Genomic DNA, 18,160 nt, shown 5'->3' with positions numbered 1-18,160 from the left:
AATGTACCCGGGATCACTAAACACAAAACCCAGTCTGTGAATCACTTTCAGCTACTGGACTTATCGTGTGTCCCACAGCATCTCTCTCACCTTCAATGCGTGAATAGAGCATCAGGCCTGGAAATCTCGTCTTCAATTTAAATACACTCATCAAATGTATTTAACAAAATATAAACAAGTAAACACATCACGGACCAATAATCCAGCACTAAATTCAAAGGAGTAAGTCTGTTATCAAACTCCTTGAGTGGACAGAATAAAGAAAAATCCCAACTCTAAGATTCCCTCGAATCCTTTGCAAATACCTTACAAATCTTGACAATAATCAACAAGTCAAATTTAATGTTGACCTTTATCTTGAGTGGGGTTGGAATACAGAAGTGATGCTTCAGTTGCAAAGAACCTTGGTCAGACCCCATCTGGAGAACTGGGCACTGAACCGAGAGAGAGATCAATCGGCCTTGGGAAAGATACAGTGCAGATTCACCAGAATGATGCCGGGGTTAAAAGGATTAAATTATGAGGATAGGTGGCATGAACTTGGTTTTTATTCCCATGAGTTTGGAACATTGAGATGTGATCTCACCGAGGTGTTTAAAATAATAAAGGTATACAATAAGGTAGATACAGAGAAATGATTTCTTCTGGAGGGGGAATCCAGAACAAGTCAGCAATATTATCAAGAAAAGCAGTGGTCCCAGAATCGACCCCTGGGGAACACCACTGTATACCTCCCTCCATTCCGAAAATCAGTCATTCACCACTACACTCTGCTTCATGTTATTCAGCCAATTCTGTATCAATGCTGCTACTGCCCCTTTTATTCCATGGGCTTCAATCTTGATGACAAGCCTATTATGCGGCACTGTATCAAACGCCTTTTGAAAGTCCATACACACCACATCAACCGAATGGTCCTCATCGACCCTCTCTGTTACCTTGTCAAAAAACTGTATCAAGTTAGTTAAACACGATTTGCCTTTAACTAATCCGTGCTGGCTTTCCCTAATCCTTGTCCAAGTGACTGCTAATTCTATCCCGGATTATCGTTGCTAGAACTTTACCACTACCGAGGTTAAACTGACTGGTCTGTAGATGCTGGGTTTTATCATTCACCCTTTCTTGAACAAGAATGTAACATTTGCAATTCTCCAGTCCTCTGGCATCACCCCCATACCAAGGGATGTTTGGAAGATTATGGCCAGCACCTCTGCAATTTCCACCGTTACTTCCCACAGCAAAGTAGGATGCATCCCATCCGGACCAGGTGACGTTTCTACTTTAAGTACAGACAGCCTTTCAAGTACCTCCTCTTTATGAATTTTTCGCCAATCCAGTATCTCAACGACATCTTCCTTTACTGACAATTTGGCAGCATTTTCTTCCTTGGTAAAGACAGATGCAAAGTATTTATTTAGTGCCTCCGCAATGCCCACTGCCTCCTATTGCTACTTGCTCACTCTATCCTGGGCCAGTGGTGCAATGGATAACGCATTTGACTAAAAATCACAAGATTATAAGTTCGACTCCAATTAGGCTTGGATTTTTTTTTTGCAAACTGTGCATTATTTTATGGCCTTCAATACCTTGTAAGCTGTCCTACTTGCTGGTGCTGCCGGGCTGCATACCTGGTAAGTGCCTTCTTAGTGCAGCAAGCAGTGCATCAGTGTCATAATTTGAAAGTCCTGAATTCAATCTTCATAGAAGACATCAAGGAATACGAAGCTTTTTTTTCCATCTCTCACCTCACCTTTCCATCTTTGCTGCAGAGCAAAATCAAGAACTTTTGCTTGCTGCAGCACATCAAAAGATTTGCTGCCACTTGACCTCTCTGTCCTCAAACACACAGCGAAGTTTAGGAAGTACATGGGCTATGGAATCACTGACAACACTCTTGTTTCTGTGGAATTGCACCAAGACAAACGGTGAGTGGAGAATATAATCAATGATCCCACTACTTCTCACATGCTAAGTGACAGCTTTACCAGTTGAGCTAATTCCTCGTTTGCTGTTTGTAAATCGCCCTTCACAGTTCCCGCCTCGCACTCGCCTCCAAGCTGCTCCACGACCAGCAGAGAAATCTTGCCTTGGGTTGCCGCTCCCTGAATATATGAAATACTTTGCTCCAATCGGCGGTATCGAGCATCAGCAAGTGAGGAACAGCAGAACGGGAAGCCACAGTAATCATGAATGATGCTGAGAAGAGCCCGAGCCTGCGGAAGGAAGATGAGGTCACTGGAAAGCAACAGCCGCCCGAGCTTGAGGGAGCAGCGTGAGCCCTGACTGACTGACTGATCGAAGACCTTTTTTGCCTGAAATTGAGGGCGATTTGAAGTGTTGCTGCTCAAAGGCACTCCCTGCTGGTGAGCAGAGGCAAATGCTCGAGTGAAACAGCTGTGCTTGGGCAGAAACAGAAAGCTTTCAGGTTTGAGAAAGGAAAAGTGGTGTCCTGTGACTCAGTGGCAACATGTTCATCTGGGAGGTGCCTGTAAAGTTCAAAGAGCGACCTTGAGGTAATTGCTGCTTACTCCAAAAACACACTCACTCCTTCGAGCCGGAATTGAACCAGCGACCTAAGGATTACTTCAATTGTTTAATTCACTACAGTCCTCCGCTCTACCAGCTGAGCTATCGAAGGGAAGTGATAAAAATTGATGTCTGTGGTGATTATTCACCGTGCGCCTGTTGACATGTTCAGACTCGTGGAGTCCGGTGCTGATCGAAGACTTCTTTCACCTGAAAGCGAGAGCTGAGTGTTTTGAAGTATTGCTGCTCAAAAGCACTCCCTGCTGGTGAGCAGAGGCAAAACAGCCTTGTTTGGGCAGACACAAAAAGTTTTGCGGCTTGAGAAAGGAAAAGAGGCGTCCTGTGCCTTCATGGCAACATGTTAATCTGTAAGGTGCCTGTAAAGTTAAGAGAGCGACCTTGAACTAACTGCTGCTTATTGCAAAATCACGCATACTCCTTCGAGCAGGAATTGAACAAATGACGTAAGGATGACTTTATCTCATTTTCCACGACAGTCTTGTCGCGCTACCAGCTGAGATATCGAAAGGAAGCGGCAAAAATGTTTCACTTTGGTGATTGTTCACCGTGCACCTTTGACACACCCGGACTCGTGGATTCCAGTGCTCATGACTGAGGCTGACTCGGTACCTGCTCATACCGCAGCGCTGTGGGAGTGTGAGCTGCTCTGTGTTCTCCACAGCCTGGGCCAGTGACACAATGAATAATGTGACTGATTATTGATCTGGAGATTGTGGGTTTAAGTTTACGGAGGGTGTCAAGTGGAAGGCCGGGCCTGGAGAGTATTGGAATAGTCGAGTCTAGAAGCAAACAAAGGCACGGATGAGGGTTTCAGCAGCAGAACTTCATTCTGGCAGTTGGGATTTGTTTCTGCTGATGTTAATAACCGCTATAACTGGGCTGAAATTCAATATTCTGGATCTATGTCAAATAAATCAACTTTGTTTCAAACGGAATGGTTCAATTACTTGCTGAATTCAAGATAAGAGACTAATTGATGTCCTAATTACCGATTATTATGCCTATTCTCCTTTCTCACTGCAGATTATTTCAGCTCGCATACCTTCAATTACTCTCATGGCCAAGTCCCAGTTCCCCGGTCCTTCCTGATTGCCTTATCCAGCCTTCAGATCCATGGAAGGTATCGGTAATGTAGCCGGGATCACTAAACACAAAACCCAGTCTGTGAATCACTTTCAGCTACTGGACTTATCGTGTGTCCCACAGCATCTCTCTCACCTTCAATGCGTGAATAGAGCATCAGGCCTGGAAATCTCGTCTTCAATTTAAATACACTCATCAAATGTATTTAACAAAATACAAACAAGTAAACACATCACGGACCAATAATCCAGCACTAAATTCAAAGGAGTAAGTCTGTTATCAAACTCCTTGAGTGGACAGAATAAAGAAAAATCCCAACTCTAAGATTCCCTCGAATCCTTTGCAAATACCTTACAAATCTTGACAATAATCAACAAGTCTAATTTAATGTTGACCTTTATCTTGAGTGGGGTTGGAATACAGAAGTGATGCTTCAGTTGCAAAGAACCTTGGTCAGACCCCATCTGGAGAACTGGGCACTGAACCTAAGGAGAGATAAATCGGCCTTGGGAAGGATACTGTGCAGATTCACCAGAATGATGCCGGGGTTAAAAGGATTAAATTATGAGGATAGGTGGCATGAACTTGGTTTTTATTCCCATGAGTTTGGAACATTGAGATGTGATCTCACCGAGGTGTTTAAAATAATAAAGGTATACAATAAGGTAGATACAGAGAAATGATTTCTTCTGGAGTGGGAATCCAGAACAAGTCAGTAATATATATCAAGAAAAGCAGTGGTCCCAGAATCGACCCCTGGGGAACACCACTGTATACCTCCCTCCATTCCGAAAATCAGTCATTCACCACTACACTCTGCTTCATGTTATTCAGCCAATTCTGTATCAATGCTGCTACTGCCCCTTTTATTCCATGGGCTTCAATCTTGATGACAAGCGTATTATGCGGCACTGTATCCAACGCCTTTTGAAAGTCCATACACACCACATCAACCGAATGGTCCTCATCGACCCTCTCTGTTACCTTGTCAAAAAACTGTATCAAGTTAGTTAAACACGATTTGCCTTTAACAAATCCGTGCTGGCTTTCCCTAATCCTTGTCCAAGTGACTGCTAATTCTATCCCGGATTATCGTTGCTAGAACTTTCCCCACTACCGAGGTTAAACTGACTGGTCTGTAGATGCAGGGTTTTATCATTCACACTTTCTTGAACAAGACTGTAACATTTGCAATTCTCCAGTCCTCTGGCATCACCCCCATACCAAGGGATGTTTGGAAGATTATGGCCAGTACCTCTGCAATTTCCACCGTTACTTCCCCCAGCAAAGTAGGATGCATCCCATCCGGACCAGGTGACGTTTCTACTTTAAGTACAGACAGCCTTTCAAGTACCTCCTCTTTATGAATTTTTCGTCAATCCAGTATCTCAACGACATCTTCCTTTACTGACACTTTGGCAGCATTTTCTTCCTTGGTAAAGACAGATGCAAAGTATTTATTTAGTGCCTCCGCCATGCCCACTGCCTCCTATTGCTACTTGCTCACTCTATCCTGGGCCAGTGGTGCAATGGGTAACGCATTTGACTAAAAATCACAAGATTATAAGTTCGACTCCAATTAGGCTTGGATTTTTTTTTTGCAAACTGTGCATTATTTTATGGCCTTCAATACCTTGTAAGCTGTCCTACATGCTGGTGCTGCCGGGCTGCATACCTGGTAAGTGCCTTCTTAGTGCAGCAAGCAGTGCATCAGTGTCATAATTTGAAAGTCCTGAATTCAATCTTCACAGAAGACTTCAAGGATTACGAAGCTTTTTTTTTCCATCTCTCACCTCATCTTTCCATCTTTGCTGCAGAGCAAAATCAAGAACTTTTGCTTGCTGCAGCACATCAAAAGATTTGCTGCCCCTTGACCTCTCTGTACCCAAACACACAGCGAAGTTTAGTAAATACATGGGCTATTGAATCACTGACAACACTCTTGTTTCTGTAGAATTGCACCAAGACAAACGGTGAGTGGAGAATATAATCAATGATCCCACTACTTCTCACATGCCAAGTGACAGCTTTACCAGTTGAGCTAATTCCTCGTTTGCTGTTTGTAAATCGCCCTTCACAGTTCCCGCCTCGCACTCGCCTCCAAGCTGCTCCACGACCAGCAGAGAAATCTTGCCTTGGGTTGCCGCTCCCTGAATATATGAAATACTTTGCTCCAATCAGCGGTATCGAGCATCAGCAAGTGAGGAACAGCAGAACGGGAAGCCACAGTAATCATGAATGATGCTGAGAAGAGCCCGAGCCTGCGGAAGGAAGATGAGGTCACTGGAAAGCAACAGCCGCCCGAGCTTGAGGGAGCAGCGTGAGCCCTGACTGACTGACTGATCGAAGACCTTTTTGCCTGAAATTGAGGGCGATTTGAAGTGTTGCTGCTCAAAGGCACTCCCTGCTGGTGAGCAGAGGGAAATGCTCGAGTGAAACAGCCGTGCTCGGGCAGAAACAGAAAGCTTCAAGGTTTGAGAAAGGAAAAGTGGTGTCCTGTGACTCAGTGGCAACATGTTAATCTGTAAACTGCCGTTAAAGTTCAGAGAGCGACCTTGAGGTAATTGCTGCTTATTCCAAAAGCACACTCACTCCTTCGAGCCGGAATTGAACCAGCGACCTAAGGATTACTTCAATTGTTTAATTCACTACTGTCCTCCGCTCTACCAGCTGAGCTATCGAAGGGAAGTGATACAAAAGATTGTCTTTGGTGATTGTTCACCGTGCGCCTGTTGACATGTTCAGACTCGTGGAGTCCGGAGCTGATCGAAGACTTCTTTTGCCTGAAAGTGAGAGCTGAGTGTTTTGAAGTATTGCTGCTCAAAAGCACTCCCTGCTGGTGAGCAGAGGCAAAACAGCCTTGTTTGGGCAGACACAGAAAGTTTTAAAGTTTGAGAAAGGAAAAGAGGCATCCTGTGCTTTCATGGCAACATGTTAATCTGCACGTTGCGTGTAAAGTTAAGAGAGTGACCTTGAACTCATTGCTGCTTATTGCAAAATCACCCGTACTCCTTCGAGCAGGAGTTGAACAAATGACATCAGGATGACTTTATCTTATTTTCCGCGACAGTCTTGTCACTCGACCAGCTGAGGTATGGAAGGGAAGCGGCAAAAATGTTTCACTTTGGTGATTGTTCACCGTGCACCTTTGACACACCCGGACTCGTGGATTCCAGTGCTCATGACTGAGGCTGACTCGGTACCTGCTCATACCACAGTGCTGTGGGAGTGTGAGCTGCTCCGTGTTCTCCACAGCCTGGGCCAGTGACACAATGAATAATGTGACTGATTATTGATCTGGAGATTGTGGGTTCAAGTTTACGGAGGGTGTCAAGTGGACGGCCGGGCCTGGAGAGCATTGGAATAGTCGAGTCTAGAGATAAGCAAAGGCTAAGATGAGAGTTTCAGCAGCAGAACTTCATTCTGGCAGTTTGGATTTGTTTCTGCTGATGTTAATAACCGCTATAACTGGGCTGAAATTCAATATTCTGGATCTATGTCAAATAAATCAACTTTGTTTCAAACAGAATGGGTCAATTACTTGATGAATTCAAGATAAGAGACTAATTGATGTCCTAATTACCGATTATTATGCCTTTTCTCCTTTCTCACTTCAGATTATTTCAGTTCTCATATCTTCAATTACTCTCATGGCCAAGTCCCTGCTGCCCAGACCTTCCTGAGTGCCTCTCCCAGCCTTGGGATCCAGGGAAGGTATCGGTAATGTACCCGGGATCACTAAACACAAAACCCAGTCTGTGAATCACTTTCAGCTACTGGACTTATCGTGTGTCCCACAGCATCTCTCTCACCTTCGATGTGTGAATAGAGCATCAGGCCTGGAAATCTCGTCTTCAATTTAAATCCACTCAGCAAATGTATTTAACAAAATACAAAGAAGTAAACACATCATGGCTCAATAATCCAGCACTAAATTCAAAGGAGTAAGTCTGTTATCAAACTCCTTGAGTGGACAGAATAAAGAAAAATCCCAACTCTAAGATCCCCTCGAATCCTTTGTAAATTCCTTGCAAATCTTGACAATAATCAACAAGTCTAATTGAATGTTGACCTTTATCTTGAGCGGGGTTGGAATACAGAAGTGATGCTTCAGTTGTAAAGAACCTTGGTCAGACCCCATCTGGAGAACTGGGCACTGAACCGAGAGAGAGATCAATCGGCCTTGGGAACGATACAGTGTAGATTCACCAGAATGATACCGGGGTTAATAGGATTAAATTATGAGGACGGGTTGCATGAACTTAGATTTAATTCCAATGAGTTTAGAATATTGAGGCATGATCTCATCGAGATGTTTAAAATAATAAAGGGATTCAATAATATAGATGCAGAGAAATGATTTCTTCTGGAGGGGGAATCCTGAACAAGAGGGCATAAGAAATAGGAACAGGAGTGGGGATACGGCCCCTCGAGACTGCTCTGCCATTCAGTAAGTACATCGGTGATCTTCTACCTTAATTCCACTTTCCTGCCCGATTCCTTGATTCCCTCGGTGTTCAAAAATCTCTCGATCTCATTCTTGAATATACTCAACGACTAATTCCAAAGATTCACCACCCTCTGAGTGAAGACATTTTTCCTCATCTCAGTCCTAAATGGCCGATCCCTTTTCCTGAGACTTTGCCCCCTAGTTCTAGACTCTCCAGCCAGGGGAAACAGCCTCTCAGCATCTACCCTGTCAAGCCCTCTAAGAATTTCAGACGTTTCAATGAGATCACCTCTCATTCTTCTAAACTCCAGAGAATATAGGGCCATTCTACTCAATCTCTCCTCATACAACAACCCTCTCATCCCAGGAATCAATCTAATGAACCTTCGTTGCACCCGCTCTAAGGCAAGTATACACTTGCTCAGGTAAGGAGACCAAAACTGTACACAGTAATCCAGGTGAGTCTCACCAAAGCCCTATATAATTGCAGCAAGACTTCCTTACTTTTATTCTCCAACCCCCTTGCAATAAAGGCAAATATACTATTTGCTTTCCTAAATGTTTGCTGCACCTGCATATTAACTTTCTGTGATCCATGCACAGGGACACCTAAATCTCTCTGAACACCAACATTTCTTAGTCTCTCACCTTTTAAAAAAATATTCCCCTTTCCATTCTTCCTACCAAAGTGAAAAAATTCCACATTTCCACACATGATACTCCAGCTGCCACCTTCTTGAAAATCTTAAAATTAGAGCTAGGTGATTTACAAGCAAAATAAGGTGGCAATTTTTCACACAAAGCGTAGTGGAAATGACAAACTCACTTCCCCGAAAGGCTGTGGATGCTGGGGCTCGATTGAAATTTTCAATATTGAGATTGATGGGTTTGTGTTGTGTGAGGTTTGCAAGGGATATGGAACAAAGGCGATTAAATGGAGTTGTGATACAGATTAGTCCTGATCCAATTGAATGGGGGAGCAGGCTTCAGGGGCTAAATGGCTAATTCCAGTTCCAGGAAGCTGTGGAAGCTACATCATTAAATAAATTTAAAACAGAAATAGACAGTTTCCTAGAAGTAAAGAACCCCTAGAATTAGGGGTTATGGGGAGAGGGCAGGAAATTGGACATGAATTTAGATTTGAGGTTAGGATCAGATCAGCCATGATCTTATTGAATGGCGGAGCAGGCTCGAGGGGCCGATTGGCCTACTCCTGCTCCTATTTCTTATGTTCTTATGTAACCCAGTCACTGACATCAATCACCTCCAGTCTGATAAAAAAAACAGTCACAGACACCAATTTCCTCCTGTCTGATATAAAACAATCCCACAGTCACTGACACCAATCTCCTCCTGCCTGATATAAACCAACCCCACAGTCACTGACACCAATCTCCTCCTGCCTGATATAAACCAACCCCACAGTCACTGACACTAATCTCCTCCTGTCTGATATAAAACAATCCCACAGTCACTGACACCAATCTGCTCCTGTCTGATATAAACCAACCCCACAGTCACTGACACCAATCTCCTCCTGTCTGATATAATCCAACCCCATACTCACTGATACCAATCTCACTGAATGGTGGAACAGGCTCGAGGGGCTGAATGGCCTACTCCTGTTCCTAATGTTCCGATGTCACCCTGAAGTTGCTAACATTCCCCTTCACAGTTCTTAATGCTCCCTATCTTGGTGTTGTCAGGAAATGTTGATCTTCTGCCCTTGTTCCCAAGCCCAGGTCATTTCTCTATATTGAGAAGAGCAATGGTCCCAACACTGCCCCTGGGGGACACCACTGTTTACATCCCCACAGTCTGAAAAACATCCATTAACCACCACTCTGCCCTTTCTCCAACTTCCCATCCACACTGACCCACTCCCTTTAATACCGTGAGCTTGAATCTGATCAACAAGCCTCCTGTCCGGCATCTTCTCAAACACTTTTTAACAATCCATCTTCACAACCTCCATTGCATTTTATCCCCACACTGTGTTATTCCCTCCAATAATCCCTGCTGTCTGTCCTGAATTAATCCATTTCATTCCCAATGTTGAAATCTTTGCTCCACCCACTCGGTTCCATCGGTTTTTCTCCACAACACAAAGGGCCAGTTTTCCCCAAGAGTTTCACACCAATCAGCTTTCAAAATGAGGCAGAGTTTCAGCCAATGAGGGAGATCCGGGCTCAGCCCCGCCCACTCGGTGCCGCAAGTCCCGCCCCTCACACACTCCCATTGGTTGGAGGACCAACCGCCCGCTCGGTCCTCCAGTCCCTCTCCGCTCTTCCTATTGGTCCGGAGCTCCCGTCAATCACCCGGGCAGTGTGAGCTGAGCATGCGCGGCGGGCGGGGAGTGAGGCCGAGATCGTGTCCGCAACAGGTGAGAGATGGGCGGGGGGAGCGGGTTAATAAACCCCGGGGGAGGGGGCGGGGGCGGGGGCTTCACAAACCCCGAGTGCGGCCCCGGGCCCGAATATCAAACAGTGAACATTCTCCTCTCTCTCTCTACACTCCGGGGGCTCCGGTTTAGATCAGACCAGAAACTCGACAAACGGCCCGCGGCCTCCGAGCATGCGCAGTGTCAGCGTCAAACCTCGTGACTCATCGAATCAGGGAGCGTCTGTAAATGAAGGAGAAATGGTTATCGGTCAGGGAGCGTCTTAAATGAAGGAGAAATGGTGATCAGTCAGGGAGCGTCTGTAAATGAAGGAGAAATGGAGATCGGTCAGGGAGCGTCTGTAAATGAAGGAGAAATGGAGATCGGTCAGGGAGCGCCTGTAAATGAAGGAGAAGTGGTCCTCGGTCAGGGAGCGTCTGTAAATGAAGTTGAAATGCTGATCAGTCAGGGAACATCTGTAAATGAAGGAGAAGTGGTCCTCGGTCAGGAAGCGTGTAAATGAAGGAGAAATGGTGATTGGTCAGGGAGCGTCTGTAGATGAAGGAGAAATGGTGATCGGTGGGGGAGTGTCTGCAGATGAAGTAGAAATGATGATTGGTGGGGGAGCTTCTATAGATGAAGGAGAAATGGTGATAGGTCAGGCAGCGTCTGTAAATGAAAGTGAAATGGAGATCGGTTAGGGCGCATCTGTAAATGAAGAAGAATTGGTCATCGGTCAGGCATCGTCTGTAAATGATGGAGAAATGTGCATCGGTCAGGGAGCATCTGCAAATGAAAGAGAAATGGTGAAGGTCAGGGAGTCTGTTAATGAAGGGGAACTGGTGATCGGTCAGGGAGCATCTGTAAATGAAGGAGAAATGGTGATCGGTCAGGGAGCATCTGTAAATGAAGGAGAAATGGTGATCGGTCAGGGAGCATCTGTAAATGAAGGAGAAATGGTGATCGGTAAGGAATCGTCTCTAAATGAAGGAGAAATATTCAATGTCAGGGAGAGTCTGTAAATGAGGAAGAACATGTGACGGTTCATAAGAAATAGGAGCAGGAGTAGGCCGTACACCCCCTTGAGCCTGCTCTGTATTCAATAAGATCAAGGCTGATCTTCGACCTCAACTCCACTTTACTACCCGATCCCCATATCCCTTGATTCCCTTCGAGTCCATAAATATATCGATCTCAACCTTGCATTAACTCAACGACTGACCATTCACAGCCCTTTGAGGTAGAGAATTCCAAAGATTCACAACCGTCTGAGTGAAGAAATTCCTCCTCTTCTCAGTCCGAAATGGCCGACCCCTTATCCTGAGACTATGCCCCTAGTTCTACACTGTCCAGCCAGGGGAAACATCCTCTCAGTATCGACCCTCTCAAGCCCTCTCCGAATCTTATAAGTTTCAGTGAAATCACCTCTCATTCTTCCAAACTCCAGAGAGAATGAATTAGCCCATTTTACTCAATCTCTCCTCATAGGAGAACCCTCTAATCCCAGGAATCAATCTAGTGAACCTTTGCTGCACCGGCTCTAAGGCAAGTATATCCTTCCTTAGATAAGGAGAGCAAAGCTGTACACTGTACTCCAGGTGTGGTCTCACCAAAGCCCTGTACAATTGCAACAAGACTTCCTTATTCTTCTACTCCAACCCCCTTGCAATAAATTCCAACATTCCAGTTGCCTTCCGAATTGCTTGCTGTACCTGCATGTTATCTTTCGGTGTTTCTTATACGAGGACATCCAATCTCTCTGAACACCAACATTTAATAGTTTCTCACTGTTTAAAAAATATTCTGTTTTTCTATTCTTCCTACCAAAGTGAATAACCTCACATTTCCCCACATTATACTCTATCTGCCACCTTCTTGCCCACTCACTTAACCTGTCTATATCCCTTTGCAGACTCTTTGTGCCCTCCTCACAGCTTACTTTCCCATCTAGCTTTATATCATCAGCAAACTTGGATACTTTACATTCGGTCCCATCATCGAAGTCAATGATATATATTGTATATAGCTGAGGCCCAAGCACTGATCCTTGCGGCACCCCATTTGTTACACATCTCGGTCATCAATATATATCAAAAAGAGGCATGGTCCGAATACCAATCCCTGTGGAACACCACTGTATACTTCTTTCCAGTCTGTAAAACAACGGTTCACCACTGCTCTCCACATTCTGTCTCTCCGCCAATTTTGTATCCATGCTGCCATGGGCTTCAATTTTACCAACAGGTCCATTCGGTGGTACTTTACCAATCGCCTTTTAAATGTCCACGGACACAACATCGAGTCACTACCCTCATCAACCCTTTCCATTATTTCATTGAAGAACTCAATCAAATTAGTCAGACATGATTTTGCTTTTAACAAATCTATATTGACTGTCATTTATTAACTCACGTTCTTCCAAGTGAGAATTAATTTTGTCCCAGATTCTGGTCTCTAGAAGTTTCCCACCACCGACGTTAGGTTGACTGGCCTGTAATTGCCGGGTTTTCCCTCTCCTACATTTTTGAACAGGGGTGTGACACTTGCAATCCTCCAGTCCTCAGACACCACTCCCACATCCAAGGCGGATTGGAAGATTGTGGTCAGAGCCTCCTCTATCTACACCCTTACTTCACTCAGTAATCTAGGAGGCATCCCATCTGGACCGAAAGACTTTTTTACTTTGAGCACTACCAATATTTTAAGTACCTCCTCTTCATCTATTTTTATCGTCTCCAGTATCACTACGACCTCCTCCTTAACTGCGACAATGGCAGAATCCTCTTCTCTGGTGAAGACGGATGTAAAGTACTCATTTCGTGCCTCAGCCATGCCCTCTGCCTCCACAAAAAGATATCTTTTATTTCCCTAATCGACCCCACCCTTCCTTTCACTACCCTTTTACTGTTTGTATGTTTTTAAAAGACTTTTGGATTCCCTTTTATGTTAATCGCCAATCTATTCTCATACTCTCTCTTTGCACCTCTTATTCCCTTTTTTAGATCTCCTCTGTACTTTCTTTGTTCAGCCTGGTTCTCTACTATATTATGAACCTTACATTCATCATAAGCCTCCTTTTTCTGTTTCATTTTAATCTCTATCTCTTTAGTCATCCAGGGAGCTCTAGCTTTGGATGCCCTTCCTTTCTCCCCCGTGGGGATCTGTCTGCTCTGAACCTGAACCAACTCCTCCTTCAAGGCCTCCCATTGTTCAATTACTGTTTTGTTGCCAATTTTTGATTCCAATCCACCTGGACAAGATCCCTTTTTAACTCACTGAAATTAGCCCTCCTCCAGTTAAGTATTTTCACATTTGATTGTTCCTTGTCCTTTTCCGTAACTATTCTAAACCTAATGAGATTATGATCACTGCTGCCCCATTGAAACATGCTCCACCTGCCCCACTTCATTCTCCACACCGAGCCCACTGCTGTACTCACACTCACTCTCTCACATTCACTCTCTCACATTCACTCTCTCACATTCACTCTCTCACATTCACTCTCTCACACTCACTCTCTCACATTCACTCTCTCACATTCACTCTCTCACATTCACTCTCTCACATCACTCTCACATTCACTCTCACATTCACTCTCTCACATCCACCTCTCACATTCACTCTCTCACATTCACTCTCTCACATCACTCTCTCACATTCACTCTCTCACATTCACTCTCTCACATTCACTCTCTCACATTCACTCTCTCACATTCACTCTCTCACATTCACTCTCTCACATTCACTCTCTCACATTCACTCTCTCACATTCACTCTCTCACATTCACTCTCTCACATTCACTCTCTCACATTCACTCTCTCACATTCACTCTCTCACATTCACTCTCCACATTCACTCTCTCACATTCACTCTCTCACATTCACTCTCTCACATTCACTCTCTCACATTCACTCTCTCACATTCACTCTCACATTCACTCTCTCACAATTATTCTCTCACATTCACTCTCTCACAATCATTCTCTCACATTCACTCTCACATTCACTCTCTCACATTCACTCTCTCACATTCACTCTCTCACATTCACTCTCTCACATTCACTCTCTCACATTCACTCTCTCACATTCACTCTCTCACATTCACACTCACTCACATTCACTCTCTCACATTAAATCTCTCACATTCACTCTCTCACATTCACTCTCTCACATTCACTCTCTCACATTCACTCTCTCACACTCACTCTCTCACATTCACTCTCTCACATTCACTCTCTCACATTCACTCTCTGACATTCACTCTCTCACATTCACTCTCTCACATTCACTCTCTCACTTCACTCTCACATTCACTCTCTCACATTCACTCTCTCACATTCACTCTCTCACATTCACTCTCTCACACTCACTCTCTCACATTCACTCTCTCACATTCACTCTCTCACATTCACTCTCTCACATTCACTCTCTCACATTCACTCTCTCACATTCACTCTCTCACATTCACTCTCTCACATTCACTCTCTCACATTCACTCTCTCACATTCACTCTCTCACATTCACTCTCTCACATTCACTCTCACTCTCTCACATTCACTCTCTCACATTCACTCTCTCACATTCATCACTCTCTCACATTCACTCTCTCACATTCACTCTCTCACATTCACTCTCTCACATTCACTCTCTCACATTCACTCTCTCACATTCACTCTCACATTCACTCTCTCACAATTATTCTCTCACATTCACTCTCTCACAATCATTCTCTCACATTCACTCTCACATTCACTCTCTCACATTCACTCTCTCACATTCACTCTCTCACATTCACTCTCTCACATTCACACTCACTCACATTCACTCTCTCACATTAAATCTCTCACATTCACTCTCTCACATTCACTCTCTCACATTCACACTCTCTCACATTCAATCTCTCACATTCACTCTCTCACATTCACACTCACTCACATTCACTCTCTCACATTAAATCTCTCACATTCACTCTCTCACATTCACACTCTCACATTCAATCTCTCACATTCAATCTCTCACATTCACACTCTCTCACATTCACTCTCTCACATTCACTCTCTCACATTCACTCTCTCACATTCACTCTCTCACATTCACTCTCTCACATTCACTCTCTCACATTCACACTCACTCACATTCACTCTCTCACATTCAATCTCTCACATTCACTCTCTCACATTCACTCTCACACATTCACTCTCTCACATTCAATCTCTCACATTCAATCTCTCACATTCAATCTCTCACATTCACTCTCTCACATTCAATCTCTCACATTCAATCTCTCACATTCAATCTCTCACATTCACTCTCTCACATTCACTCTCTCACATTCACTCTCTCACATTCACTCTCTCACATTCAATCTCTCACATTCAATCTCTCACATTCAATCTCTCACATTCAATCTCTCACATTCACTCTCTCACATTCACTCTCACACATTCACTCTCTCACATTCAATCTCTCACATTCAATCTCTCACATTCAATCTCTCACATTCACACTCTCACATTCACTCTCTCACATTCACTCTCTCACATTCACTCTCTCACATTCACTCTCTCACATTCACTCTCTCACATTCACACTCACTCACATTCACTCTCTCACATTCAATCTCTCACATTCACTCTCTCACATTCACACTCACTCACATTCACTCTCTCACATTCAATCTCTCACATTCACTCTCTCACATTCAATCTCTCACATTCAATCTCTCACATTCAATCTCTCACATTCAATCTCTCACATTCAATCTCTCACATTCAATCTCTCACATTCAATCTCTCACATTCACTCTCTCACATTCACTCTCACACATTCACTCTCTCACATTCACTCTCTCACATTCAATCTCTCACTTTCAATCTCTCACATTCACTCTCTCACATTCAATCTCTCACATTCAATCTCTCACATTCAATCTCTCACATTCACTCTCTCACATTCACTCTCTCACATTCACTCTCTCACATTCAATCTCTAACATTCACTCTCTCACCTTCAATCTCTCACATTCACTCTCTCACATTCACTCTCTCACATTCACTCTCTCACTTTCACACTCTCTCACATTCACACTCTCTCACATTCACTCACTCACATTCAATCTCTCATAATCATTTTCTCACTTTCACTCTCTCATTCACTCTCTCACCTTTTCACACATGGTTTAGGGCCACTGAAAGATGATGCGATGAGTTTGGATTGCAGCACAGGGAGGAGGGAGAGTGTGTGGGACGGGGATTTACAGCTTTGGGGATCAAGAGAGGAAAGAATGTTCCATAGCATCTAGAATTGTCTGTTCTGAATTTCTATCCTGTATTTACAGTGATGACTTTTATAAACTCCTTTTACAGGGTATTAGAAGGGGAGGATTTGCAGAGGGAAACTCAAACCAAACATCACACAAAATCTGACAGAGTCACTCGATTCATCAGGACCTGAAGATCATCGGCCTTTGAATGCAGAAGGAGAAATGTTCGTCTGTTCTGTCTCTGGGAGAAGATTTCAAACATCAGTGTGAGTGGAAAAGCACCGAGACACACACACCCGAGTGAGAGTGTCCCAGTGCACTGACTGTGGAAAGAGCTTTAACCAGTTACACAGCCTGAAAAAACATTACACCATTCACAGCGGGGAGAAACTGTATACGTGTTGTGTGTGTGGACGAGGCTTCAACTGATGTGTCTCTCCAGGTTGGACTAAGGACACCCGGACCATGGAGAAACCGTGGAAATGTGGGGACTGTGGGAAGGGATTCAATTACCCTTCACTGCTGGAAATTCATCGACGCATTCACACCGGGGAGAGGCCATTCACCTGCTCCGTGTGTGGGAAGGGATTCACTCAGTCGTACGACTTGCTGATACACCAGCGCACTCTCACTGGGGAGAGACCATTCTCCTGCTCTGTGTGTGAGAAGTTATTCATTTGGTCATCCAACCTGCTGAGACACCAGCGAGTTCATTCTGATAATGGACCTTTCAAATGTTCTGACTGTGAGAAGAGGTTCAAAAGCAAATGTAATTTGCTGGAACACCATCGCACTCACACTGGGGAGAGGCCGTTCATCTGCTCCGTGTGGAGGAAGGGATTCACTCGATCATCCCACCTGCTGACACACCAGCGAGTTCACACTGATGAGACCTTTTAAATGTTCCGACTTTGGGAAGAGGTTTAAACGTAAAAGGAATCTGCTGACACACTAACCCACTCACACTGGGGAGAGGCCATTCACCTGCTCCGTGTGTAAGAAAAGATTCACTCGATCATCCCACCTTCTGTCACACCAGCGAGTTCACTCTGAAGAGAGACCTTTTAAATGTTCTGACTGTGAGAAGAGGTTTAAAAGCAGAAACGAATTGCTGAGACACCAACGCACTCACACTTTGGAGAGGCCGTTCACCTACTCCATGTGTCAGAAGAGATTTACTCGGTCATCCCACCTTTTGTCACTTCAGCGAGTTCACACTGGGGAGAGACCTTTAAATGTTTTGACAGTGAGAGGGCTTTAAAGGCACAAATGATCTGCTGAAACACCAACGCACTCACACTGGGGAGGGACTGTTCACCTGCTCCCTGTGTGGGAAGGGATTCACTAATTCATCCCACCTTCTGAGACGGGTTGCACCCAAGCAGAACCGGGACCAATATCCTCGCGGGGGCATTTGCTCGTTCTGTTGGGGAGGGTT

At 44.4% G+C, this 18,160-nt stretch overlaps 2 non-coding genes across 2 annotated transcripts; both read right to left on the bottom strand.

Annotated features, from left to right (window-relative positions):
• Positions 1–2,545: 2,545 nt before the first annotated feature.
• trnay-gua (transfer RNA tyrosine (anticodon GUA)) lies at positions 2,546–2,638 on the bottom strand. Its single transcript has 2 exons — positions 2,602–2,638; positions 2,546–2,581 (listed from the first exon to the last, which is right to left on the bottom strand). It is a non-coding gene; the product is annotated as a tRNA-Tyr (tRNA).
• A 3,584-nt stretch (positions 2,639–6,222) lies between these two features.
• On the bottom strand, positions 6,223–6,315 carry trnay-gua (transfer RNA tyrosine (anticodon GUA)). The gene is made up of 2 exons: positions 6,279–6,315; positions 6,223–6,258 (listed from the first exon to the last, which is right to left on the bottom strand). It is a non-coding gene; the product is annotated as a tRNA-Tyr (tRNA).
• Between the last annotated feature and the right edge of the window lie 11,845 nt (positions 6,316–18,160).

The sequence above is a fragment of the Heptranchias perlo genome, chromosome 20 (assembly GCF_035084215.1).
Source record: "Heptranchias perlo isolate sHepPer1 chromosome 20, sHepPer1.hap1, whole genome shotgun sequence".
NCBI lineage: Eukaryota > Metazoa > Chordata > Chondrichthyes > Hexanchiformes > Hexanchidae > Heptranchias > Heptranchias perlo.
This window is presented reverse-complemented; position numbering and strand designations above follow the sequence as displayed.